The sequence below is a fragment of the Chiloscyllium punctatum genome, chromosome 24 (genome assembly GCF_047496795.1).
Source record: "Chiloscyllium punctatum isolate Juve2018m chromosome 24, sChiPun1.3, whole genome shotgun sequence".
In the NCBI taxonomy this organism is placed as follows: domain Eukaryota; kingdom Metazoa; phylum Chordata; class Chondrichthyes; order Orectolobiformes; family Hemiscylliidae; genus Chiloscyllium; species Chiloscyllium punctatum.
This window is the reverse complement of record NC_092762.1, coordinates 64,252,733-64,280,261: the sequence shown is the minus strand read 5'-3', so window position 1 is coordinate 64,280,261 and position 27,529 is coordinate 64,252,733. Positions and strand designations below refer to the sequence as shown.

The 27,529-nt window shown below is 40.1% G+C and overlaps 1 protein-coding gene across 5 annotated transcripts in view; it reads right to left on the bottom strand.

Moving 5' to 3' along the window:
* Positions 1–27,529, bottom strand: part of LOC140494638 (leucine-rich repeat and immunoglobulin-like domain-containing nogo receptor-interacting protein 2) — a 174,688-nt gene that overhangs the window by 74,118 nt on the left and 73,041 nt on the right. For 2 of the 5 annotated variants that reach the window (XM_072594038.1, XM_072594040.1), the window contains exon 2: positions 1,884–2,073. The exons of the other annotated variants lie outside the window; for them this stretch is intronic. The gene's annotated coding sequence lies outside the window, so the exon portion shown is untranslated. The remainder of the gene's footprint in view (positions 1–1,883; positions 2,074–27,529) is intronic. 5 annotated transcript variants of the gene reach the window in all.

The following is a 27,529-nucleotide window of genomic DNA, read 5'->3' as shown; positions in this document are numbered from 1 at the left end:
TAACAGCATTCTGCAGAGATGATTCCCTCCACAATTCCCTCGTTAGATCCATGTTTTCTTCCAACCCATTCTCCACTCCAGGCACCTTCCCTTGACACCACAAGAGCTGTAAAACCTGTGCCCACACTTCCCCCCCCCCTCACCTCCATCCAAGGTCCCAAAAGGTTCCTTTCATATCTGGCAGAGAATTTTCTGCACATCCAAACACCTCATCTTCTGTGTCTATTGCTCTTGATGTGGTCTCCTCAACATCGAGGAGACAGGATGCCAACTTGCGGAGCATTTCAGGGAACATCTCTGGGACACACGCAACAAATAGTTAAAAACAATGACTGCAGATGCTGGAAACCAGATTCTGAATTAGAGTGGTGCTGGAAAAGCACAGCAGTTCAGACAGCATCCAAGGAGCAGGAAAGTCAACGTTTCGGGCAAAAGCCCTTCATCAGGAACACGCAACAAACAGCCCCACTACCCTGTGACCAACCACTTCAACTCCCCATACCACTCAGCCAAGGACATGCAAGCCCTGGGCCTTCTCTACCACAAAATCCGAGCTAGAAGAATGCCTCATCTTTGCCTTGGGACATTTCAACCACACAGCATCAACATCGACTTCACTAGTTTCCAAGTCTCTCCTACCCCAACTCAGCCCAGATCCAACCCTTCAACTCAGCACCGCCCTCTTGAACTGTCCCATTTGTCCATCTTCCTTCCTACCTACCTACTCCACCATCGCCATCCACCTACCACAATGTCCTTTCCAGCTACCTTCCCCCTAGCCTCACCCCCACCGTCCTATTTATCTCCCATCCCCCTTCCCCCCTCACATTCCTGATGAAGGGTTAATACTCAAAACGTCAACTGTCCTGCTCCTTGGATGCTGCCTGACCTGCTGTGCTTTTCCAGCGCCACACTTTTTGACTCATGGATTGCAATGAGAGGGGATTTTGGACTGAGGGGTGCCTCTTGATGACTGTGCCATCTTTTGTCAACTTGGAGCAATGTGAGCAGTTTGGCGGCTGGCCCAGTGCCCTGGTATTTATGGCCCTCCCATCTGCCGACACATTGCTGAGAGGTCACTATGGAATTCAGTTCTCGGTTGGGAGCTGCTCCAAATTTCCAGAATTTCAGACTATATTGATGGAATGTATATTGACGGAAATAAAAGGCTTTGCATATGTTTCTATTAGAAACTTAGGATCTGTGTGAAACAGAACGAAAGAACCTGTATTTGTTTAGCCCCTCAGGAAGTCCCAAAGTGTTATACAGCCAATGGGGTATTTACAGCAGTGTAATTACTCTTACAATGCAGGAAACACAGTGGCCAAACTGTACACAGCAAGCTTCCACACACTGCAAGGTGGTAGTGAATAATGATCTGTTTTTAATTAAAGGATAAATATTGACTCGGACACTGGGGAATAACTGCCATGTTGGTCTCTGAGTCAATGTTCTAGGTTTGTTTATCTCTCTCAGGTAGCAGATAGAGTCCTAGTTTAATACGTCATTCAAAAGAATAACACTGCAGCATTTACTCAGCACTGGCAATGAGTGTCAGGCTGAATTTGTTTGTGCCCAAATTTCTAAGTGTGAGTTGAGCCTATAATCTTCTGACCCAGAGGCATGAGGACTATCAGCTAACATGATTGATACCTAGACCTGAGCACAATCAAACAGGGCTGAAATATGTATCTTTCTGAATTGCAGCATGGCATGCAGTCTAAGATATACTGAATGATAACCTGGTATATTGCAAATAAATAAAATGCTTTAGTTTTACTTAAACCTGTAATATTCCATTCTAGGTTGGTAGCAAATAAAGGGGTCCAGCATTGTTTTGAATCATAGATGAAATAAAGATCAAGATTACATCCATTACTTACAGTGCATTCTGGTTCCAAATTTCTGTGATGCCAACTGACAGCAGATGGGTGGAATCGGTTTGGGAGTGGAAGGCATCAAATTCTCATTGCTTTTATAGCCTGGGATCCACGTTCACCTCAGACTGATAGGGAAAAGGCTTCAGGAGTAAATGCAGAGGTCTTCTTGGCCAGGTAATCTCCAGAGTACAAGCTGCCAAATTCAAATTAAACTTCTGATAAAGGTGGCAAATTTCATAATTTCTCAATTGTTTAAACTCGTCCTCATTTAAGTTGGTTTAAGCTTTGTTTCCCTGAAGCTCAAATACAATATTTTGCTGCTGTTGATCTCCTGATTGGTGCCAAGGATCTGATGATGATGTTCAGAAAATGAAGTAATTATTGTAAGATTTGGTCTGATAACTTTCAATTGTTTTCTCTTTAATATAAAGTTCAGTGGAAAATTACAAATGGAAATTATTTTCAAATATAATAAACAGATACATATTGGAAAGACATATTTTCAGAATGAATGGATTTTATTCAGTTCCCTTTCTCTTATGTTCTAGGAAAAGGGTCTTGCCTTATGGTTTCTGCTGCAGTGCTGCAGAGTGAACTGGCAGCAGGAGCATGTACCCAAAATACAGGGATCATTCTGCGCAATGTGACAATTCACTAATGATCTCGTAAACTGCAGACAAACTACAAACATTGGAAAGTGTGTTGGAGATTGCAATTCAATGTTTAATTGAGGTTTTATGGCCTGAAAGAATAAGATGAATCGTAATAATATTAATCAATTGATGTTCCCAGCATCTCTGAACCAGAATCAAATGTTCCCTGAGTCTCGAGCCTGTGGATGTATGATATGAAATGAATAAAGATGAGATACTTATCCAATTAGATATGTTTAACCCTTTATGTTTGGAGAAAAAAAACATTGGTTTGTAAAAACAGAAATATGCTACAAATCAAATTGCAAAGCATATTCATGCAAAAAAAAGTATTGCTGAACATTATATATACAGCAAAAGCACAAAAGACATGAAATCTGTTTATTTGTATTCAAGGTAGCACACAGATGCGTGACTGTGGAGAAATGATGTAATTGCAGCTCATCTTCATCCTGATGTAAACAGAGAGTGAGCTTCCATGGAGACTGACACTTTAACTGGTTAGCATTTCAAAATGGAATGGATTCCAATTGTCACTTAGCTCACCCTCCACCCCCGCCACCCCCAACCATATTTTAACTGTAATTGTGGAGAAAGATACAAGAAATCTAACAATAAGTGGTCTTGGATCTGAATGTTATATATTTTCACTTGTCAATCCTCCAGTTAATAAGCTGAATTTCCTTATATATGTTATATTTTCATGTTCTGTGGACTAAGTTTTGAATTGAAAGTGCAGATTAGGTATTTTAATATTAGTTCAAACATCTGTTTGATCCACTTCCTTTATGGTTGATTGTGTGTCTAGTATCTGCTATTGAAATGTATTTATTCTTTGGATTATTAGGAACTTACAAAGTGAACAAGCCTAGGTACAAAGACATACCCCGTTTTTATATTCAATTGAGTAAGTATTTTGTGTCCAGTATTCTACTTTACTATCCTTGTAGAGTTAATCGTTTTTCTGTTTTGTACTTGCATTTAATCTTTGCATTTATCAAGAAGCCAAATATTATTCAATTATCTGTTATAGAAGACATTTCATCATCACTCTGCAGCCTTCATTTCCTGCTCCTCAGCATCTTTCACTGTATTCTGTCCTACATTGTCCTTGCTCAAAGTATCAGCCATGTTACCTGTTCTCCTATCACTGGCATATATTTAATTCCTGAAATGAAAAGTGTATAGGATTTTCCTCAGTTGTAAATGTCAACGTAAAACAATATATAAGTCTGTTTTTGGCTCCAATTAAGCACTACTGCAAAAAAATTACATGCAGTACAATGTAAAGAAAGGGGAAATGATATAGAAATATTCTATTGTATGGGTTTTATGAATTTTAGAAACTTACAAATGTATTCTGAGGTATGGATTACATCGAATACTTGTAATTTAAACTTAATTTTAAGAGAACAAACAATAACTTTTGTTATTAATGGAGGAAAATGTACCATGTTTATTTTGCTGTTTATCAATAACAGAATGCAAATTTTATTTTGAACGGAGTTTTGAGATCTTTCTTTTGCATGAAATGTAAAAAAAATTGTTAACGGGGTTAATAGCTTGAAGATAAAATAGATTATGAAATTATAGCAAAATTAAAAGGACACTGAACTTGATAAAAGATAACTAATTGCTATCCTCTATTTAATTTTTTGGAAAAGCAATGTTCACAAAAATTGACACATAAACTTTCACTTTAATTGCTAGAGTTTACTGCTTAGTGTAATTCACTGAAGGTTCCCAGTTCGAGTCATAGACTCATAGAGATGTACAGCATGAAAACAGACCCTTTGATCCAATTTGTCCATGCCAACCAGATATCCCAACCCAATCTAGTCCCACCTGCCAGTAACCAACCCATATCCCTCCAAACCCTTCCTATTCATATACCATCCAGATGTCTTTTAAATGTTGCAATTGCACCAGTCTCCACCACTTCCTCTGGCATCTCATTGCATAAATGTACCACCCTCTGTATGAAAACGTCGCCCCTTAGGTCTCTTTTATATTCTTCCCCTCTCACCCTAAACCCTGCCCTCTCATTCTGGACTCATCCACCCAAGGAAAAGACCTTGTCTATTTACCCTATCCATTCTCCTCATGATTTTATAAACCTCGACAAGGTCACCCCTTAGCCTCCGACAGTCCAGAGAAAAGAGCCCCAGCCTACTCAGCCTCTCTCTATAGCTCAAACCCTCCAATCTTGTCAACATCCTTGTAAATCTTTTCTGAACCCTTTCAAGTTTCACAACGTCCTTCCAATAGGAAGGAGACCAGAATTGCATGCAATATTCCAAAAATGGCCTAATAAATGTCCTGTACTGCCACAACATGACCTCCCAACTCCTGTACAAGAAGTTATTTTATACCAACAACTGGAAAAACGATGGAATGTATCAAAGGAAGAACTGTAGATAGAGTTAACATAGCTCAGAGCGAGGGATGATACTTGATCAAAGTATTTTACTCTTTTGATGAAATGATCACCCAAGTTGACAATGAAAAGTTATGTCACATTAGTCAGATGTTACATCATGAACACTAGAAGCATATTTTGCCTTGATTTCATTGAATGGTGGAACAGGCTCAATGGGCTGAAAGGCCTACTCCTGTTCCTATGTCTATGATCCCTCAAAAACAGAATGTGAAGATTTCTTATCTTAGCTGCAGAAATTTTGCCAATGATTTTCAATTCTATGGCTCATACTTCTGAGAGGATAGCTTTCGTCCATCTACATGAAAATTTCTAATTTTCTTTAAATGCCTTATTAAGCTCTATCTTAATGTCTCTATTCCATTGAAGAACCGAAAGGTCTGTTTCCGTGCTGTATAACTCTATGACTCAAGAAGAATAACTTCCCAGTTCTCCTCATAAATGGAGTCACTCATCTGATAATCTCCTTTGTTTCCTTTCATATATTTTACATCTTTCCTGAAGTGCAATGTCTAGAATTGTCTACAATAATTCATCTGAGGCATATCCTGTGACCAATAATATTCTGGCATGATTGAATTCTTTGATGAGTAACAGGAGAAAGTTGATGAAGGTAGAATGGAAACACATGACCTGACAGTCATTAAAATGGCTTTTAATGTTTTACATGACACTGTTTGCTTAAACTACCCAATCAAAACAAAAGAGTGGTAAATTATGTCGCCTGTTCAAGTCCAGCTAGATGATCCCTCTCTGTAACTTTGAAGAGAAACTCAAAAACAACTACATTTTAATCAGAAAAGTTCCTCAGAAAGCAGGTTGCCAATACTTGCTCAGAATTCTATCATTGAAATTTGCTCACAGAAAACATGTCCCATTTGACTATTGCAAAAGCAAGATCCTGTAAAAAGACAGAACATGCACCTCTCATCTTCACAAAATATTGCAAACTGTTGCATATTAGAGGACAAATCTAAAAATCACATGACACCAGGTTATAGTCCAACAGGTTCATTTGGAAGTATAAGCTTTCGGAATGCTGCTCTTTCGTCTAGCTACCTGACAAAGGAGCAGCCCTCCGAAAGCTTATACTTCCAAATGAACCTGTTGGATTATAACCTGGTGTCATTTGATTTTTAACTTTGAGAGAAAGTGAGAACTGCAGATGCTGGAGATCAGACTCGAAGAGTTTGGTGCTGGAAAAGCACAGCCCCTCAGCCAGCATCCGAGGAGCAGGAGAATCAATGTTTCAAGCATAAGCTCTTCATCAGGAATTCCTGATGAAGAACCTTTGCTCGAAAGGTCGATTCTCCTGCTCTTCGGATGCTGCCTGACCGGCTGTGCTTTTCCAGCATCACACTCTCAAGTCTGGTTTCTAACTTTGTTCACCCCAGTCCAACACTGGCACCTCTACAACACATTTGTGGAGCACTGTTAAAGCACCTTTTCTGAAGTCATACTGTTTCCCTTAGATTATGGGCTGGAGTCATCAGAGGAACTTTTAAAAGCTGAATATGATTTCAGCATAGTTGAAGAAATTAGCTTTTCCTGAACAATTCTTCAGTCAATGAATCTATTAGAGGTGTAACCTTGCTATATTTTTAATTGTTAAAGCTATTACATGTTCTACAAAAAGCGGCTCTATCCAAACCTCAAGGTGATAGCATTTTTAATTAGCTAAATGATGGGTGGGAATTTGTGGATGGTTCAAACATCAGCAGGGGAGCTATCTGATGTGACAGCAGCCCAGATTATAAACCTGCTTATTATGAGATATGCATTAAACAGTGACAGAGAAATAGCCGTCTATCTAGGTAAGGTCTACTGCCTAATTTAAGACTGGACAGCAGGACGGTGAAAGAGAGCCTTTGATAGGAGTAATGTATGCTGAATGCTGTCTTGTTTACTCAGACTGTCTAATAAATAGGTTGACACTGGGATACAGCTCAGGGTTTTCAAGGAACGTTCACCTTTGAAACGTTCCTCGAGGGAAAACTTGGTAAAATAAATATTCCCCTCAATTAGTGAAGAAAGCATAAAAAGATTGAACTTTAGTTTGAAATCACAACAGACCAAGTCAATCATGTATCTGATTTGCTGGAGTACTTTGCATTAGATGTCTCAGCCAGAAATCTGTCAGCATCATAGACAACTAATTCCGTCTGCCTCCGGACCTGTGTGTGCTTCAGTGGTCAAAAGGAAATTGAAAAAAAAACTCCTGTTCTAGCTTTCACCCGAGGGCCAGCTGATTAAACTTTTAAGAGCACCATTAGATGGGAAATCAGTGCTATCTCCTTGGAACAAGTAGGAGCATTCTTTAACTGTATGATTCTCGCCTAGCTGTGGACTGCCACCTTCCTGAGATGAAGAGGCTTGTGTTTTCCATTGATCCTCTACACAATGCCGTCAGGAGTTCCAAACACCTGGTAGAACCAACCATGATGGTAAGATTGGAACAAAGGAACCAGACAAACTGCAATCCAAGACAAGTCCTCAATGGCAACCCAGGCAGAAGATATATGTGTGATATCAACAGCTGTGATGGAGGAAGAAGACGGCAGCAGTATGGAGATCCCTAGTCTTCGGGATTCCCTTGCCATTGGAACTGGGTCTACCTTCTGTCAAGGACTGTGTGTCTGCTGATGTTAAACCGTCTTACCATGTTAGAAGTTGTCCTGCCCAAGAAATTCAAACCCCTTCACACACACAACACAAGCTCTCCAGTGATCAGCAAAAGGTGACAGGGGCAGGATTGTGAGATTTGGAAGTCTCTTAACTTTGGACTGGCACATAGCTGGTGGATTTGAATCAGTCATTTCCCTCTTGGAACAGGGACAGGAGAGGGCTTCAGCAGCTTTCTTCACAACTCATCAGAATCCACCCTGCTGAGTCTGCGTATGGAAAGGGCGAAGAAAAGATGTCCTAAAATTAGTCTTCTTCCACCACTAATCTGACTGGAAAACTGGGTCCAGCAAGTCCATCTATCTGTGCTCAGAAAACCAAGTGAAATTCAATCTCATGGGCAAAGAGCAGAACAATGGTCTGGAATGAAGAGCAGCCCTTTATGCTCAAGGACTCAGGCATTTCAACATTGATCTCACTGTTCTGCAGGAGCCTCAAAGAGAAGGCAAAGGGCAGCTGTGGTAAGTTAAGAGTGATCCCTTGACATCAAGGCCAAATTCAACCAAGTGGGGCATCAAGGAGCCCTAGCAAAACTGGAATCAATGGGTATCGGGGCCAAACTCTCCACTGATTGGAGTCATACCTGGCATAAAGGAAGATGATTGTGGTTGCTGAAGATCAGTCATCTCAGCTCCAGGACATCTCTGCAGAGGTTCCTCAGAGTAGTGTTCTCGACCCACCATTCTTCAGCTGCTTCATCAATGACCTTCCATCCATTATAAGGTCAGAAGTGGGGATGTTCACCAAAGATTCAGCACCATTTGCAACTCCACAGATACTGAAACAGTTCATGTTGAAATGCAACAAGATTTGGACCGTATCCAGGCTTGGGCTGACAAGTGGCAAGTAACATTCATACGACACAAATGTCAGGCAGTGGCGATCCCTGGCAAGAGACCAACCTAACCATCAGCCCTTGACATTCTATGGTATTACCATCACTGAGTCTGCTACTATCAATAGACTTGGGATTACCATTGACCAGAAACTCTACTAGACTCACCGTATAAATACAGGGCCTACAAGAGCAGGTCAGAGGCTACGAATACTGTGAAAACTAACTCACCTCCTGACCCTCCAAATCCTGTCCATCATCGACACGACACAAGTCAGCAGTGGGATGGAATACTCCCCACTTGCCTGGATGGGTATAGTCCCAATAACATTCATTAAGCCTGGGACCATCCAGGACAAAGAGGCCTTCTTGATTGGCACTACATCCACAAATATCCATGCCCTGCATCAATGCTCAGTAGCAGCAGTGTGTACCATCTATAAGGTGTACTGCAGAAATTCACCAAAGATCTTCAGACAGCACCTGCCAAACCCAAGGACAATTCGGTGAGAAAGACAAGGGCAGCAGATACATGGGAATACCACCACCTGCAAATTCCGCTTCAAGCCAGTCACCATCCTGACTTGGAAATTTATTGCTGTTTCTTCACTTTTGCTGGGTCAAAATCCTGGAATTCCTTCCTTGAGAGTACTGTGGGTCAACCTACAGCAGGTGGACTGCAACGGTAAAAGAAGGCAGCTCAGCATCATCTTCTCAAGGGCAACTAGGGATTGGCAATAAATGCTGGCCCAGCCAGTGAAGGCCATGACCCACAAATGAATTAAATTAAAAGCTAAGAGAAGGAGGTGATTGCATCTTCTTCAGAAAAGGAAAGCCCAAGGAATAACAGGAACCCATGTACTAGATTCACAATGAAGAACAAACTCATCAATTGACTCTCAGAGCTCCCTGTTCATATCACCAATTGCCTCATGACTGTCCGTTTACATCTTGCCATGAATCAGCAGGCAAATGTACAGAGTGCCTCTACCCCAATTCTGGATGCCACAGATCAGTCGAAGGAAAGATTCTAACTCTCAATTATGGAAAGGAATTATCAGAAAGGAATGTTAACATTCTTTATCTGACCATGAAAAAGTTTCCCAATGATGTGGATATTATCTATAGAATGGACAGAAAGATTTTCATCCAGTACTGGTTGAAATCCAAGAAGAAAATGGACCAACCTCACCTGTTGAACTTCAGTATGTGGATGACAGCGTCATCTCTACACTCTTGGAAGACAATCTTCAATCTTCAATTAATGCCTTCACCTCAAGATGACTCAAATAATTTATCAATCTGTCTCAGAATAAACTCCGGCCCATATCTCCATTAAAATCAAAAGACAAATCCTCCTAAATATGATACATTTCTCATACTGGGAAAGCCATCTCTCATCCAAGGCTGACATTGATGATTGATGTGGAGATTCAATATCATATCCAATGTGCGAGCACTGCTTTCAGATACTTAAGGACGCAAGTCATCAATGATTATGACATCTGTGCTAATAGCAAGATCCTTGTGTATAAAGCAGTCAGCCATCAGATTCTTCTATATGGCTCCAAATGCTGGAATACATAGAGACATGACCTCAAGTCTCATGAGAAATGTCATCAACATTGTCAACATCAACATGCAGATTCTCTACAATCTGCTGCAAGCACAGGCGTACTAACATCAGCATCTTCGAAACTGCTAACAGCATCAGCATCAATGTCCTAATCATTCAAAATCAAATCCACTAGGTCAGCCATGTGCTTAGGGTGTCTGAGTTCCAAGTACCAAAGCAAATCTTCTTCACCCAGCTCAAGGAAGGCAATGAGAGAAGGACAAAGGATGTGTTTCAAAGACTCCCTGAAGGCCTCCCTCAAATCTTGGATTGACTCACCTTTATTTTTGTTTGAGTTAACTAAGGAATTATGTGCTGTGAAGAAGAAATATAATACTTGTGATTGAGCAAGACAGTGTTAAAAACAGAGAGAGTTGATTACCACAACTCACTCAGTGATAACACATTACAGTCCTATTCACTGTGCCCAGTTGAATGGCTGCATGTAGCACTCTATTAATTGATGTTCAATTTGCATTGAGTCTGACTCATGTTTAAGTAAAGTTAGAAAAAAAATGGAGACATCTTATAATGACTTCATTCCATTGTTATTTAGTCAAGTTATTTGTTTTGGTTTATAGATCTCAATAAGGATCATGATTTGTTGAATGAACATAAGTTCATCTTCTAAATGATCTATCCTCTGAGGAAAGGCTCAGTGTATATAGGTAATATTTTGTGCATTTAATCACATGATCCAATATTGTGTTTACTTTGCAAATTAGTAGCATATGAAATGTTGCTTGTACTTTCCACACATAAGTGATTTCTCTGATCCACCTGACTGTCACATTCTTTACAATACAATTATACTTGCAGTGCTGAATAAAAGTGATATATATTACCTGCCATCTCTCAATAATGAGCATCATCTGTCTTTCGGACATTTACTTGCTCATTCTTTTTAGTGCTTCATAATATTCACTCCTCACAACTTTGGGCTTTCCTACAGAAATTGATGTTATCCTTGTTAATAAACATTCTACCTCTTGATTTCTCCTGTGATTCAGAATCAGGTTCATTAATGAACACTCTGAACTACAAGCACCCAGAGCAGTTCCCTTGGGGGCTGTGTTAGCTACTTAAATTGGCTGCTTGCATATTGTCAGTTTGCTTGAAATGAAAGGCATTGCCATTCTGAAGATAGTATGTAGACTGAACTACTGAAATACAGCTATCAGGCAAAATAAGGCCTGTTGATTTTAGAATCGTATTGCGCATATATAAAATGAGAAGACGGGTAGGTATCAAGGCTATTATTTGCTTTAATGTAGAATTTAAAATGTTTGAATATAACTAATTATAACAGTAATATATTTAATTTTTGAGAAAAGTCTGTCTTAGCTTTGAAAACCTAATTCAATGTCCAAATACTAAATTAATGGATTCCTGTTCAGAAAGCTTCAGTTAGAATTCTGACCTTGACTGATATTCATACTCAGATAAACTCTTACAGCTCGCTTTTAAAATTCACAACACGGCTTTTCGATTATGGTGCACTCACTGTTGATTAACATGGAAAATTGCTAATGATGGTCACTGAAAATTCGGAGGCTGGGATCATCTTGTCCTTGTCTGACTGTGCGATGCCATATTGAAGGTAGGATTGAGATTTATTTGAAAGGACATCAAACTTAGTAAAAATCCCAAAATACTACACTGCATTTTTAATTAGTTTTTTTTCAGGTTTTCAGGTTTTTAGGCAGAGGTAAATAACATCTTACTTGTTCCCGTGAGATTAATATCAGGGATACATTCATCAGCATTCTGAGCAAAGCAGAACACATCTTAATCCGAAATCAATTGAGCCCCAGCAAAATGTTTGACTAGCTTACAAATGAAGGGCGAATGAAGGAGTAATACAAACTTCAGAAACAGCAGGCTAGAAATTGCAATATTAGTACATAAGCACAGCATTTTCATATTATAATACTTTGGGAACAATTTTAGCTGAGAGTTTTACAACCACAATGTAATGGCAAAAATCAACTGGACCTCCGATAAATTTATTCAACATTTGAATGGTAATATTAAATAAAACCCCAGAATTCAGAAACAGATGTGTGGGGAGGAGAGGGAGATAAAGGTTTTGAAGAAGAATAATTACTCTGCTCAAAATGGGAGACTCTGGGGATCCTAAGAATTTGGGCCCTCCCTGGAGCTCATTATTATAAAGCTGGCATTACTCAATAGCCCTGCTGACTATGGAAGTGAAAGGAAGAGTTGACCAGGGCTCAATGTGTTTTGATTGAGTAGGTGGAGGGAGTTCAGGGATCAAGAGACACGTTTGCACGTTTGAGATGGGGCGAGTCAATCAGGGGTCTGTTTCAGAAAGGTCAGAATTGGTGTTCATAGGAGAAGGGCTTTAGAGACACTACACTGAATATAGAGGTGATGGAGGGACAAAGCATCTGGTTAATGGGAACAGTGATCATTATTTTAAAGTGAACATTTGGTCTCTAGAAGTCTAGGACTTCCTGCTGTAGCCATCCATCTTTTTGCTGCTCCCTCCTGTGGTTCTGGAAGCACCCATTATCTAGCACTGCTGGAGCTACCAGTCTGAGGGCAGAACTTCCTCACACTAAGCAGTGGAAGTCCCACTCCCACCCACTTGTGCCTGTTTTGGGTAGTGGGTGAGCTTCTTCTAGGCATCTCAGCTGGTAGCCAGCTTCCTTACTGAGGGCAGAAGGAAAACGTGCAACCATCCTTTCCCCCTGTCCCCTCTTCGTCCCTTCTCTGAAAATGCAGCCCCAAGTTTCTACGAGAACCTGAATCGGACATTAAGCTTCTGATGAGAGAATGTTAGTACTTAACAGCCACTGCAAGTGTGAGTAAAGAGCATCTGGATTGTCCTCTCATAAAATTGCAGTCAGATTATTTCCAGTCACATTTGGACTTTCATTATCTGGCCTTTCTAAAGGTTGATGATGTGGCATTGCATGATACAATTTCTGGACAGAGATAATTTCTAAGTTTGTATTTCTGGTGCTGTTCAACACGTTGGTGAATGCACCTGCTACAGTAATCTTCAGTTTACCATTTAACCCATCCATTGCCCAATCATCTTAATATTATGATGTCTTCAATTCTTCCCTCATTCAAAATATCACTTCTCTATTCCCCCCATAACTTCAATTATCTTTAAAGTTTCCTAGTCCTTGGCTAGTTCCAAATGAAAATTATTTAACTGAAGTCTATTATTAGAGAGCTCTTTTGGTGCAGTGATAATGTCCCCACTTCTAGGCCAGGAGGTCTGTGTTTAAGTCTCACCTCCTCCAGAGCAGTAATATCTTTAAACTGGGTGATTTGAAAATACCTTGAATATCATTGTTGACCTCAGCTATGTGTGCAACATACTCCAGTCCTGCAACCCTCCTCTTTATTTACTTTTTCTTGTGAAAAAGAACATACACAAGGTTTGAACTAGTTAGATTTTTCCAGTTTTTTCAAGCATCTACTCAACTGGAATGGTGAGACTCAAAATAATTATCTGTATTTTCATTTCCAATGCTAATTGACTTCTGAGGAATTTTGAAATGTTTGTTTCTTAATTCTAGCATCATCTTTTATCCCTTGAATTAATTTTAGACCACAATGATAAACCTCCCCCGCCCTAGAACCCAGACAGATAGATCAAAGAAAATGAGCTGTTTTCGTAAATTCATTCCACAAACAGGAAGACCCACTCCAGTATAGTTTTCTGTGACAAATAACAGTGACAACTGGATATCAATGAAAAGCTCTCAAAGGTTCAAAAGAACTTTAATAACAGTTGCCTGACAAACTTAACTGCTAGTCATGAGCCTCCTTGCTTAGAGCTAAGATTGCTCTCAAGCAAGTGACAAGACTTCTCCCGTTTTCCATTGAAATCAGCACACCTTGCAATACTAAGTAGCATTTTAACAATCCTCCTGGCGCTAAGAGGAACCATGCTTGAATATATTTGGACCCTGAAACAATGCTGTTTAATCTAGAATTGCAACTAATTATTTTATGTGTCACAAAATTGCAGTACGATGAATTTGAAATGGATATAATATATTCATTTGAGACATTTCATAACAGAGATTACTACCAAAAGACTAACCCAAATTCTTTTTGATGACACTGTATTAGTCTGGAAACTACAGCAATGGAGATATTGGGAACAAACATTGTAAAACCATTAACAAGAGCGTCTTTCTGCATGCATTGTCATTACACAAGTATTCCAGGACCAGAGGAGATGGGGGAGATACTAAACAAGTATTTTGTATCAATGCTTACTGTGGAGAAGGACATGGAAGCTAGGGAACATGGGAAAATACATAGCAACATCTTGAAAAATGTCCATATTACTGAGGAGGTTGTGGTGAATATCTTAAAACACATAAAGGTGGATAAATCCCCAGGACCTGATCACATATACCCTGGAACTTTGTGGCAAGCTAGGGATGTGATTGCTGGGCCCCTTGCTGAGATATTTGCATCATCGATAGCCACAGATGAGGTGCTAGGACACTGAAGGTTGGCTAACATGGTGCTACTATGTAGGAAATGTGGTAAGGAAAAGCCAGGGAACTAGAGAACAGTGAGCCTGACATTGGTGTTGGGCAATTTATTGGGAAGGGATCCTGAGGGACAGGATTTATATGTATTTCAAAAGGCAAGGACTGATCAGGGATTGTCAGAATGACTTTTTGCATGGGAAACCATGAGTCATTAACTTAATTGGGTTTCTGAAGAAATAATGAAGACAATTGATGAAGACAGAGTGGTGGATGTGATCTATATGGACTTCACGAAGGCATCTGACAAGATTCTACATGTAGACGGTTAGCAAAGTTACATCTGATGGAATACAGGGAGAACTAGCCATTTGGAGCCAGAACTGGCTCGAAAGTAGGAGACTGAGGGTAGCAGTGGAGTGTTGCTTTTCAGACTGAAGGCCTGTGATGAACGGTCTGCCACAAAGATCGGTGCTGGGTCCACTGCTTTTTGTCATTTACATAAATGATTTGAAGGTGAACATAGTAAGTTTGCAGATGACACCAAAATTGGAGGTGTAGTGGGCAGTGAAGAAAGTTACCTCAAGGTACAATGAGACCTTGATCAGATGGGTCAATGGCCCAAGGAGTGGCAGATGGAGTTTAATTTAGATAAATGTGAGGTGCTGTATTTTGGAAAGGCAAGTAAGGGCAGGACTTATACACTTTGTGGTAAGATCCTGGGGAGTGTTGCTGAACAAAGAGACCTTAGAGTACAGGTTCATTGTTCCCTCAAAACTGAGTCACAGGTGGACAGATAGTGAAGAAGGCATTTGATATGCTTGTCTATATTGGTCAGTGCATTCAATATAAGAGTTAGGAGGTCATGTTGTGTCTGTACAGCACATTGGTTAAGCCACTTTTGGAAAATTGCATTTAATTCTGGTCTCCCTGCTATAGAAAGGATGTTGTGAAACTTGAAAGGGTTTGGAAAAGATTTACAAGGGTTGCCAAGGTTGGAGGGTTTGAGCCATAATGAGAGGCTGAATAGGCTGGGGTTGTTTTCCCAGGAGCTTCAGAGGCTGAGGGGTGACCTTATAGACGTCTATAAAATCATGAGGGGCATAGACAGAGTGAGTAGCCAAGGTTTTTTTCCCAGCATAGCAGAGTCCAAAACTAGAGGACATAGGTTTAAGATGAGAGGGGAAAGATTTAAAAGGGACTTTAGGGTTAACTTGTTCACACAGAGGGTGGTGCATGTACAGAATGAGTTGCCACAGAAAGTGGTGGAGGCTGGTCTAATTGCAACATTTAAAAGGCATCTGGATGGGTATATGAATAGGAAGAGTTTAGAGGTATATGGGGGAAAAACCAGCAAATGGGACTAGATTAATTTAGGATATCTGGTTTGGATGGATGAATTGGACCGAAGGGTCTGTTTCCATGCTGTACAGTTCTATGAGCCTATGACTCTACCAATTGTATCTTCTGGCCACTATCCAAGTATTCCTTAATTTGCTCGGCATCTAAAAATTATCAAACTCTGTCTTTAAAATACTCAGTGACCATGAAAACTCTCTGGAATCAGGAATTTCAAGGATTCATAACGTAAATGACTCATCTCAGTTCTAAATGGTTGAGCCATTATTTTGTGATTTTGGCCTGAATTTTCATAAAGCTGGGAGATTCTCCATCATTGCACAAATGGTCCTGGAGGAGTGAAACAAATTGAGCACCTCATGCAAGACTGGATCTGATCCCCCTTCAACCAGCTGTTGGACTAGACCTGACACCCCGCTCACCAGACTGAGCTCAAACCAACCCACTTCATTCATCACAACATTTTTGATACTACCAACCCACTTAGTTCCACCTTCTATGTCATACCCATGTGGACCACGTAAAGGACTCATGTTCTCATCTGCTAAAACTGCTCAACATTCAATGATCATCTTGAAATCCAAAAGTAAACACTAGTACCTTTTCTTGACGGTAAGCTACCTTATTAAACTTGTCTCTCATGCTTCTTTCACCCTCACCTCTGATTCTTTACTACCAAGACTATCAGATCAGGTGCTGACCTGACCCTACCAGGCCAAAGTTCCTCAGAAACATCCCTATTACTCTTGTATTGAATTCAACCCATCTTCTCTCTTTGGTCCTCATGTTAACTGATACATATAATTGTCTGCTTTCCTCAGATTCTGTTCTCTCTGTTCTCAAAATCTGCTATAATTATCTTATCTTCAAAAAATACCCACACCAAACTCTGTCACTTAGAAAATCCCCATCTATAACCTTCATTTCCTCTCCAATGTTCTTAATTATGGTACCACCATCTACATTTGTGCCTATTGTTTCCAATACTTTATGTATGAATCCCTTCAGTCAGGTTTTGGCACCTATTGCTGTATGGAAATGGCCCTTATCAAGGTCACAATAATATCCTGGGGCAAAGGTAAACTTTCACTCAGCTGTAATGGGCCAAAAAGCCTTTATTTGTGCTGTAAATCTGAGTCTATGACTCTCTCCTTGTCTTTCTCAACCTTTCTGTAGTCTTGACACAATTGATCACACCATCCTGTGGGGTGGCATGGTGGCTCAGTGGTTAGAACCGCAGCTTTGTAGTACCAGGGACCTGGGTTCAATTCTATCCTTGGGCAACTGTCTGGAGCCTGGACAGTGTGTCTGTGTGTACTCCCCCTTTGGGTGCTCAGGTTTCCTGCCAAAGTCCAAAATGTGCAGGTTAGGCGGGTTAGCCATAAAAATGCAGGGTTACAGGAAAAGGATGGGGGGGGGGGGGTCTGGGAGGGATGCTGTTTGGAGGGTCAGTGTGGACTCCATGGATCAAATGGCCTGCTTCCACACTGTAGGGATTCTATGATCCCTCACCAACAGTTCTCCACTGTCATCTAGCAGGATGAGACTGCAGTCATCTGTCTCCATTTTTACCCATCTCAGTGTAGCCTGGAGAGTCACAAATAACATCTTCCCTGTTTTTTCCCATACATTTACCTCTACTTACCCCAATCATGTATCTTTGGCCATCTGCTATTCCTCATCTACATGTTTCCTTCACAGATGTCATCCAAAATACCACATCAGTTTCCACATGTTCTGAGAAACAGTCATTTTCATTGTGAAATGGTAATGCTGTTTCTCAATGAACTGATATCACAAAAGCTGCTGAGTAGGATAGACAACTTTACCTCTTTAGCATGCGTCCGAAACTGTCTGCTATCTCTCAATTAGCAGATTGTTTATCTGAAATCCACTGCTGGATTAGTAGACACTTCCATCAATTAAATATTGGATGAAGCCAGTGTCCTAGGTTTCTGCTTAAAATTCTACTCCCTAATCACCAACATCAGCTTTCTTCCTTACAACTGCCTGGTCCTACATTTATAATCTTAAGTGCCATATTTGATCCCTTCCTGTAACATATTCATTGTCTCACCAGGTCACCTATTGCTTCTACTGTAACAGTACCAGACTCCGCACATTGTCCTTCTGCTGCTGAAACACTCATTCATGCCTTTATCACCTCTGGATTGGACTATTCTTGTGTACTGCTGGTTGGTCTTCCACGTTCTATTATTCACAAACTTGAGATCATCTAAAACTCTGCTGCTTATACCCTAACTTGCACCAAATCCTATTCAACTACCATCCTATTTCTGCTGACCAACATAAGCAGAGGACTGAGCAACACCTTGATTTTAACGTTCTCACTCTTGTTCTCAAATCCCTCCATGGTCTTGCCGGTCCTATCTCTTTAACCTTCTCAACTCTCTATCAGTACTTCTCTTATTTCAGAGTCTTTGGCATTCCCCACACTAATTGCTCCACCATTAATGGCCTTACCTTCAGGTGTCTAATTCCACCTCTGGAATTCTGTCCCAATTCCCTGTCTGCCTTGTTATCTCACTTTCCTCCTTTATGACACTATTAGCATTTTGACCATTCTGCTCTAATGTCTCTGTATCGTATTCTGTAAAATCATGCCTCTGTGAAACGCCTTGGGCTGTTTTGTTAGTTTAAAGGCTCTATATAAACACATGCTGTTATTGCATTGAAGTTTTATATTGACACATGATTAAAGCTTCCTCATATTATTTGTGAGTAGCTGAAGACCAGGGAATCCTGCATAAATTTCTACAAAACTCCACTTGCTATTTTGCGGATTCATTTTTAAAATGTCCTTTGATGAGCTGTTTTCATTGTAATCAATTAATGCTTTAATAATGCAATGAACTAAGAAGTAGATTAAATAGATGGTAACTCATGCTGCGTGGAACTATGGAATTTCTGATGTTTTACCTAAATAATTGGAGGGTGCAAAAATCTGTCCACATTAAGGCTATATTTGTATTCTTACCTGAGACAGCTAACACTAATAAGAGTTATTATTAAGCTCATTCAGAAACACTTCAAATACTAATCCAGAATCCGAGAATAGCTAAGTCCTGTACCAATTCATATACAGCCCCAGTAACAATCAAATAAAAGGATTTTTGTTGTCTGATGAATACAAGATGAAGTGATACACAGATATTTGAGTTATGTTAAATTTAATACATATCCACCTTAAATAGATTAATATTCTCTCCTGACATACCATCAATCAAATAATAGTGTTTTGTGAGGCCGGCCAATGGACAATCATTTCCTGAGACATAACTTTAAAATGTGTATTCAGTTTACAGGCAGAGAATTATCATTGTAACATTCCAAAGACTTTTCGATCAGTTTACACACGAGAAATTAAGTGAAGATTGTAAAACAGCAAAGTATTTAAATTATTTATCACTGACTTTAATTTATTAACATATTATGGTGCTTTGGCTGTGGTCAATAATAATTTAGTCTACCCTGCATGCATTTCTCAATTTATTCAACACCTAGCATTTCAGTAGATCAACTTCATTGCATGGTTTGTTAGACTTTCTTCTCCACGGTCCATGTAGTGAGTCATCATCATCAAATGTATTCGTATTCTTGGCTCAGCTACCCAGCCAACCTGTCATATTCATGCTGTTGTCTTTCAGCCTCATATTGTGCTTGGTCTAGACATCAGATTATGGCAATTCATGAAATAGATTTCATTTCTGATTTACTGTAGAATCTCGATCAACCTCCTAATATCAGTTCTTAAGTTGTTTCCATGAGAAGTCTGTGTGGTCTCATCTTCCACAATTATTGCTTGCTCCAGCTAAAGTTGTTCACCACATAAGCCATGAGAAGATGGCAGGTCCATCATTTCAGCTGAGCTGCTGCTCTTTCTCTGCTCTGCTTTTAAGACTTGACATCTTGCTCCCCTTGACTTCTCCCTGTAAATTCCTCCGCCTTTTAACTCCTGCTTTAAACATCATTTCGATTCTAATATCTATCAACAACTTCTTTACTGAATTCCAAACCTCAGGCTGTTAGGGATATACTGCTGTGTAGTGATAAAGAAAGTGGTAATCTAATACTAAGGGATAGGACTTAAAATCTCAAAGTTACTTTCAGTAATGATGACTTTGATTGTTGTACAAAAACACTTCACTGCTTCACTAATGTCCTTTCAGGAAGGTAATCTGCCAATTAGGTTCAAAGCAATGTGGTTGACACCCTTGAAGTGAACCAGCAAACCACTTAGTTGAAGGGGTAATTAGGGATGGGCAACAAATGTTGGGCTTGCCAGTGATTCCCATGTCCTTTCAGATGATTAAAAACAGCTAAGTCATGTGGTTCCATTCTGGTGTGCAAATGTACTTTGATAAAATCTGTCAGAAATGATCAACATCACTTAAACCTGAGACTAGCACCACCAACTAGCTTTCATGTCCCATTAACAAAACATTTCTGAGATTGCTTGACTGCAGTGAAACCCTGGTTTTACAAATAAAGTGACCCGACTATTAACATCCATTTTGTTTTATGATTATAGCAGTTTGCTGCATTCAGACATTTGGGTGGTTGTTAGTGAAAAGCCACCTGCAGTTTTGCTGCTTTCCAGAATTCGTTGTCCCAATAGTTTTGCAGATTTCCATACACAGTTCAAGATGTTGCAATTAGGATTTATTGCTGGCTTGGTGTTCACTATACTTCAAGCTTTCATCATATTTAGAATTTTTTTTGTCAAGATAATAAGCAGACAGTGGACAAACTGGGATGCTTTTCATTGGAACAGAGTAAATGATGAAGATTGATGAACAAAGCTGTTCAAATTTCTTCGGGCTTTTGATAAGGTAAGCAGTGTGATGGTAACTAGTGAGATTACATTTTATGTCCAAAAAATATGAGGGAAGAGTTTTGTTTTGCTGAGTTGATGTGACTTATGAGTTACTGTGGTGAAGGAGTACCTGTAATAGCTCTATGAAGTGGGTATATTTTGAAAAGGAATGATTAAAAGAAGCGACTTATAGGCAAATGAGAAAAACAGTGAAATTCAGACATCTGTTTCAGAAGGACAGAAATCTCCTAGAATTTTCAAGTTAGTAGCTGATGAACTGGCTCTAATATTGACCTATCTCTTTCAACAGACAGTCAACATCGAATACTTACCAGGCAAGCTAACATCTGTAACTTATCCAAAGATGGGCAGAAAAGTCAACCAGAAAAGTACAGATGTGTCTCCTTTTAGGTTCATTTGCAAATTTCTTGAACACATTGCTCACTCTCAGTTCACAAAATACTTTGAAAATCACAGTTCCCTGGTAGATAACATGGTTTTAGGGAAAAAAGAACAACGAGAACACAGCTTTGGTAGATTGGTTACAAATCTGAAAAGAAACTAAACTTATCACATAACAATCCTTGACATTGCAAAAACCTTTGACAAAGTGCCTCATGCAAATCTCTTGTCTGATCTCTGTTACTATGGAATCAGGGGACAGCGGCATGGTGGCTCAGTGGTTAGCACTGCTGCCTCACTATCCCAGGGACCGGGTTCAATTCCAGCCTCAGCCAACTGTCTGTGTGGAGGTTGCACATTCTCCCTGTGTCTGCGTGGGTTTCCTCTGGGTGGTCCAGTTTCCTCCCACAGTCCAAAGATGTGCAGGTTAGGTGAATTGGTTATGCTAAATTGCCCATGGTGTTCAGGGATGTTCCGGTTAGGTGCATTAGTCAGGGATAAATATAGGGTAGGGGAAATGGGTCTGGGTGGGTTACTCTTTGAAGGGTCGGTGTGGACTTGTTGCACTGAAGGGCCTGTCTCCACACTATAGGGAATCTCTGGTTATTAAAATGTATTAGGCACTTCTTTACCAACATGAGACAGAGGTGTGTGTGATTAGGAGTCAACCTACCCTCAAGAGAAGTCCTCTCTGGAGTATCCCAAGGATCATGTCGGAACCTTTACACTTCTTGACATACTTAAGCCAACTTCTCAAGATGTTAAAAAGACACAGGCTATGACTATTTGCAGATGACATGTTGTTTACTCACCAGGCAAAAAACATAAGGTGAACCTCTGGAATTGCAAAAATGACAAGACCAAGGGGAGGTAACAATGAAATGCCAGAAAATCCAGTGTCTTGCTAATCACCATCAAAAGTATACACCAACAACTAGCTTTAGTTCTCTGATCAAGTTCTTCAATAGTGAGATGGACTCCTCAGCATGGTTGTGCATCTTAGAAACAATCTTTAAAGGAGATTCCTCAATCAGCAGACAACATCCAAAGCAAACAGGGTTCTTGTATTTCTGAGGATGAATTTTGGTATTGCAACAAAAACACTGGAGTTATAGTTTACCAAGTATTTGTTTGGCCAGTTCTAGAATACACATAATGTTTGTTGGATTCCTATAATGTGGGAGATATAAATAAGACAGAAATAATTCAAAGACCGACTGCATTATTCTACATGAATCAGAATAGGTAACAGACTGCCATTACATTCTTGATTAACAATTTGGAATAGGAATCACCACAGCAAAGAAATATATTGACCATGTTTTCTTAAATACAGAATGGACTTGTGGGAATTGATATAAACAGGTGCCTATTGCTTTCTGGCGAAATGTGAGGTAGTTATTCACAACCTACAAATTCTATTTGTTTCTAAGACTGTGTATCAATATTCATTTTTCTCCCACTTTCACAATGGAACAACCAGCCAAAGGAAATAGTCACAACCTTGGAATCTTTCAGGATCCATCTTTGGATTACTTCCATTTAAATGTTTTCATTGTCAGGACTACCATCTCAAAAGCTCATGCCTGGTTTATCTAGTATGCTATAAAAATGTTAGTGAAATACTGCTCTTAGTCCATGATGCCAACATAACTAATGAAGAAGCAGACTATTCCTTACGCCATTAGTTATTCTAAATAAACACTGGTATTATCCCATAAAATATGCCTCAGCAATTTTCTAAGTAGAAAGGTTATACTTAGTGGTTACAGGAACTAATAGGAGGGAGTGAGGTCAGCTGTATGTTGTAAATTCCAATGAATAGCCACCATGGAATGATCATTTCTGAGGTTCAGGTGGTTTTAGACTTTGCATTAGAATCAATTTAGTTGACATGACACTTGTGTACAAATCATACGATTTTTTATTCAAGACCCCATGGAGGTTTCTGAACTTAATTGAGTTTAGTAATCCAGTGAAGAACTAAAGCACTGCTGGATATCCTGGTTGCAGTTCTGCATCTGAGATGTTAACTTCTGCTTTACTTGTTAGTGTGAATATTAAAGATTTTCACAGGCGTATTCAAAGAACAATGGAGCTCTCCCATTACCCTGACTAACATTCCTGCCTGGTCATCATTCCTCCGTAAATCAATACCACTAAAGAAAACAATATCTGGCCAGTCCTGTCAGAGCTATTTATGGGATGTAGTGTTACAATTTGGCTGCGATGTTGCCTATACTTCAAAAGGTAATTCACTGTGTGTGACGAACACTAAAACATGTTGAAATAATAATACATCCTTGCAGTAAATTTATAGCCTGGAGAGAGGCATTGCCAGACAGCCATCCTTTCTGAAAGCAGTTGCATTAATGGACAGCCACCTGCACTAAATTCCATGTTTTAAGAAAGGATTGACTGTATCAGAGTGGACAATATTGCGACATACTTATTTTACCCCCTTTTGACCATTCAGGAAAATGATTATTTAACTGCATTGCTGCAAGAATGATTTTAACTCTACTTTGAATGCAACTGGAGGCTTGCATCAGCCTATAACAGCCAAAGGATCATTACAGGATTCGGGAAAGTAGAGTGAGAAGCTAACCTTGAGTTTCTAATTTTTCAGTGAAACAGCTACAGACAGGTTTGGGCCCAATTATGAATAAACTCAGTATGCAGTGAGCTCAGCCACAATGTACATATACCTAGCATTCTATTTGAAGCATGACAGGAATTTAAGAACTATATTGAAAAAGAAAAAATAATTGATTAGCAGAATACTGCTTTCAGTCTGGGAACTGTTCATTAGGAGAATATTTTGGTCTGAGGGGCACAGCATAGACCTTTTAAAAATTTATTCACAGGAGGAAGCTGTCACAGGATAGGCAGCATTCCTTACCCAATCTCTAATTGCCCAGAGGGCAGTTAAGGGGCAACCAGACTGCTGTGGGTCTGGAGTCACATGTAGGCCAGACCAGGTAAGGATGGTAGTTTCTCTCCCTACAGGTGAGAAACAGAGGGATGGGAACCCAAATTGTAGTTTGAGTATACAGGAGGTTGAGAGTAGTAAGGTCCGAAATAAGGTTTCAAGGTTGCAAGAGAGCACCAGCAAGCAAAAAGCTGGTTTGAAGTGTGTTCACTTCAATGTCAGGAGTATCTAGAATAAGGTGGGTGAACTTGCAGCATGGGTTGGTACCTGGGATTTCGATGTTGAGGCTATTTTGGAGACATGGTAGAGCAGGGACAGGAATGGTTATTGCACGTTCCAGGATTTAGATGTTTCAATAGACATTGTTAGTCAAGGACAGTATTACAGTTGCAGAAAGGATATTTGAGGACTCATCTACTGAGGTAATATGGGCTGAGGTTAGAAACAAGAAAGGAGAGGTCACCCTGTTGGGAGTTTTTTATCGGCCTCCGAATAGTTCCAGAGATGTAGAGGAAAGGATAGCAAAGATAATTCTCTGTAGGAGCAAGACTGGCAGGGTAGTTGTTATGGGGGACTTAAATTTTCTAAATATTGACTTGGAATACTACAGTTCAAGTACTTTAGATGTGTCAGTTTTTGTCCAATGTGTGCAGGAGGGTTCTTCCTGACACAGTATGTAGACAGGCCAACAAGGGGTGAGGCCACATTAGATTTGGTACTGGGTAATGAACCTGGCCAGGTGTTAGATTTGGACATAGGTGAGCACTTTGGTGATAGTGACCACAATTTGGTCATGTTTACTTTGGCAATGGAAAAGGATAGGTATATAATGTAGGGCAAGAGTTATTGCTGGGGAAAAGGCAATTATGATGCGATTAGGCAAGACTTAGGATGCATAGGGTTGGAAAGTAAACTGCAGGGGATGGGCACAATTGAAATGTGGAGCTTATTCAAGATGCATCTACTGCGGATCCTTAATAAGTATGTACCTGTCAGGCAGGGAGCAACCACGGAGGAGCCGTGGTTTACTAAGAAAGTTGAATCCCTTGTCAAGACGAAGAAGGCAGCTTATGTATGGGTGAAATGCGAAGGCTCAGTTAGGGTGATTGAGAGTTACAAGTTAGCCAAGAAAGACCTAAAGAAAGAGTAAGAAGAGCCAGGAGGGGAGCTGAGAAGTCGTTGGTGGATAGGATCAGGTAAACCCTAAGGCTTTCTGTTGGTATATCAGGAATAAAAGAATGAATGGAGTAAGATTAGGGCCAATCAAGGATAAAAGTGGGATGTTGTGCATGGAGTCAGAAGATTGAGGGGAAGAACAAAATGAATATTTTTCATCAATATTCACACTAGAAAAAGACAATGTTGTCGAAGAAAATACTGAGATACAGGCTCCTAAACTGGATGAGATTGAGTTTCACAAGGAGGAGGTGTTAGCAATTCTGGAAAGTGTAAAAATAGATAAGTCCCTGGGTCAGATGGGATTTATCCTAGGATTCTCTGGGAAGCCAGGGAGGAGACTGCTGAGCCTTTGGCTTTGATCTTTATGTCGTCAATGTCTCCAGGAATAGTGACAGAAGACTGGAGGATAGCAAATGTTGTCCCCTTGTTCAAGAAGGGGAGTAGAGACAACCCTGGTAATTATAGACCAGCGCACCTTACTTCGGTTGTGGGTAAAGTGTTGGAAAAGGTTATAAGAAATAGGATTTATAATCATCTAGAGAGGAATAAGTTGATTAGGAATAGTCAACATGGTTTTGTGAAGGGTAGGTCATGCCTCACAAACTTTACTGAGTTCTTTGAGAAGGTGACCAAACAGGTGGTTGAGGGTAAAGTGGTCAATGAAGTGTATAGGGATTTCAGTAAGGCGTTTGATCAGGTTCCCCAAGGTTGGCTATTGCACAAAATATGAAGGCATGGGATTGAGGGTGATTTAGCGGTTTAGATCAGAAATTAGCTAGCTGAAAGATGACAGAGAGTGGTGGTTGATGTGAAATGTTCATCCTGAATTTCAGTTACTAGTGGTGTACTGCAAGGATCTGTTTTGGATGAGGGCATAGAAGGATGAGTTAGTAAATTTGCGGATGACACTAAGGTTGTAGGATTGTGGATAGTGCAGAAGGATGTTGTAGGTTACAGAGGGACAAAGATAAACTATGGAGCTGGGCTGAGAGGTGGCAAATGGAGTTTAATGTGGAAAAGTGAGAGATGATTCACTTTGGAAGGAGCAACAGGAATGCAGAGTACTGGGCTAAAGGTAAGACGCTTGGTAGTGCAGATGAGCAGAGAGATCTCGGTGTCCATGCACATAGATCATTGAAAGTTGCCACCCAGGTTGACAGGGTTGTTAAGAAGGCATACAGTGTATTTGCTTTTATTAGTAGAGGAACCATGAGGTCAAGCTGCAGCTGTACAAAACTCTGGTGTGGCCACACTTGGAGTATTGCATACAGTTCTGGTCACCGCATTATGGGAAAGATGTGGAAACTTTGGAAAGGGTTCAGAGGAAATTTACTAGGATGTTGCCTGTTATGGAGAGAAGGTCTTATGAGGAAAGACTGAGGGACTTGAGGTTATTGTCATGGAGGAGGTTGAGAGGTGACTTAATTGAGACATATAAGATAAGCAGAGGGTTAGATAGGGTGGATAGTGAGAGCCTTTTTCCTCAGATGGTGATGGCTAGCATGAAGGGATATCGCTTTAAACTGAGGGATGATAGATATAGGACAGGTGCCAGAGGTAGCTTCTTTACTTAGAGAGCAGTAGGGGTGTGCAGTGCAACAGCAGTGGACTCGCCAACTTTCAGGGCATTTAAATGGTTATTGGATAGACATATGGATGAAAATGGAATAACATAGGTTAGGTGGGATTCAGATTGGTTTCATGGATTGGCGCAACATCAAGGGCCACTCTAGGACATGAGTGGATCGATGGGCTTTTCCTGATAATCGGCAATACATTCATGATCATAGTTATACTTTTAATTCTAGATTTTTATTGAATTAAAATTGCACAATCTGTTGTGGTGGGATTTGAATCTGGGCCCCCAGAATGTTGCCATGAGGCCATCACCTCCCCACATGAGAACGCGACTGGGGAGAAAAGGGTTAAATTATGATGATTGATTGCATCAGCCAATGGATAAGGTAATTAGACAAAATATTTTCCCTGTCTGATGGCCTTTCTTCTCGAGGTTTCAGTGGGAAATAGCAGTTTTACATGAGAGGAGCAGGTCATTCGGCCCAGTGGACTCATACTGCCATTCAGTTCGATCATGGAATTGATCTTCAGTTCAATTCAATTAACCTGGTTTTGACTCATCTGCCTTAATAGTTTTCACTCATAAAAATCTATTGGTCCCAGCGTTGAAAATGATATTGGCCCAGCACCCATGTCTTTTAGGGATGAGTTCC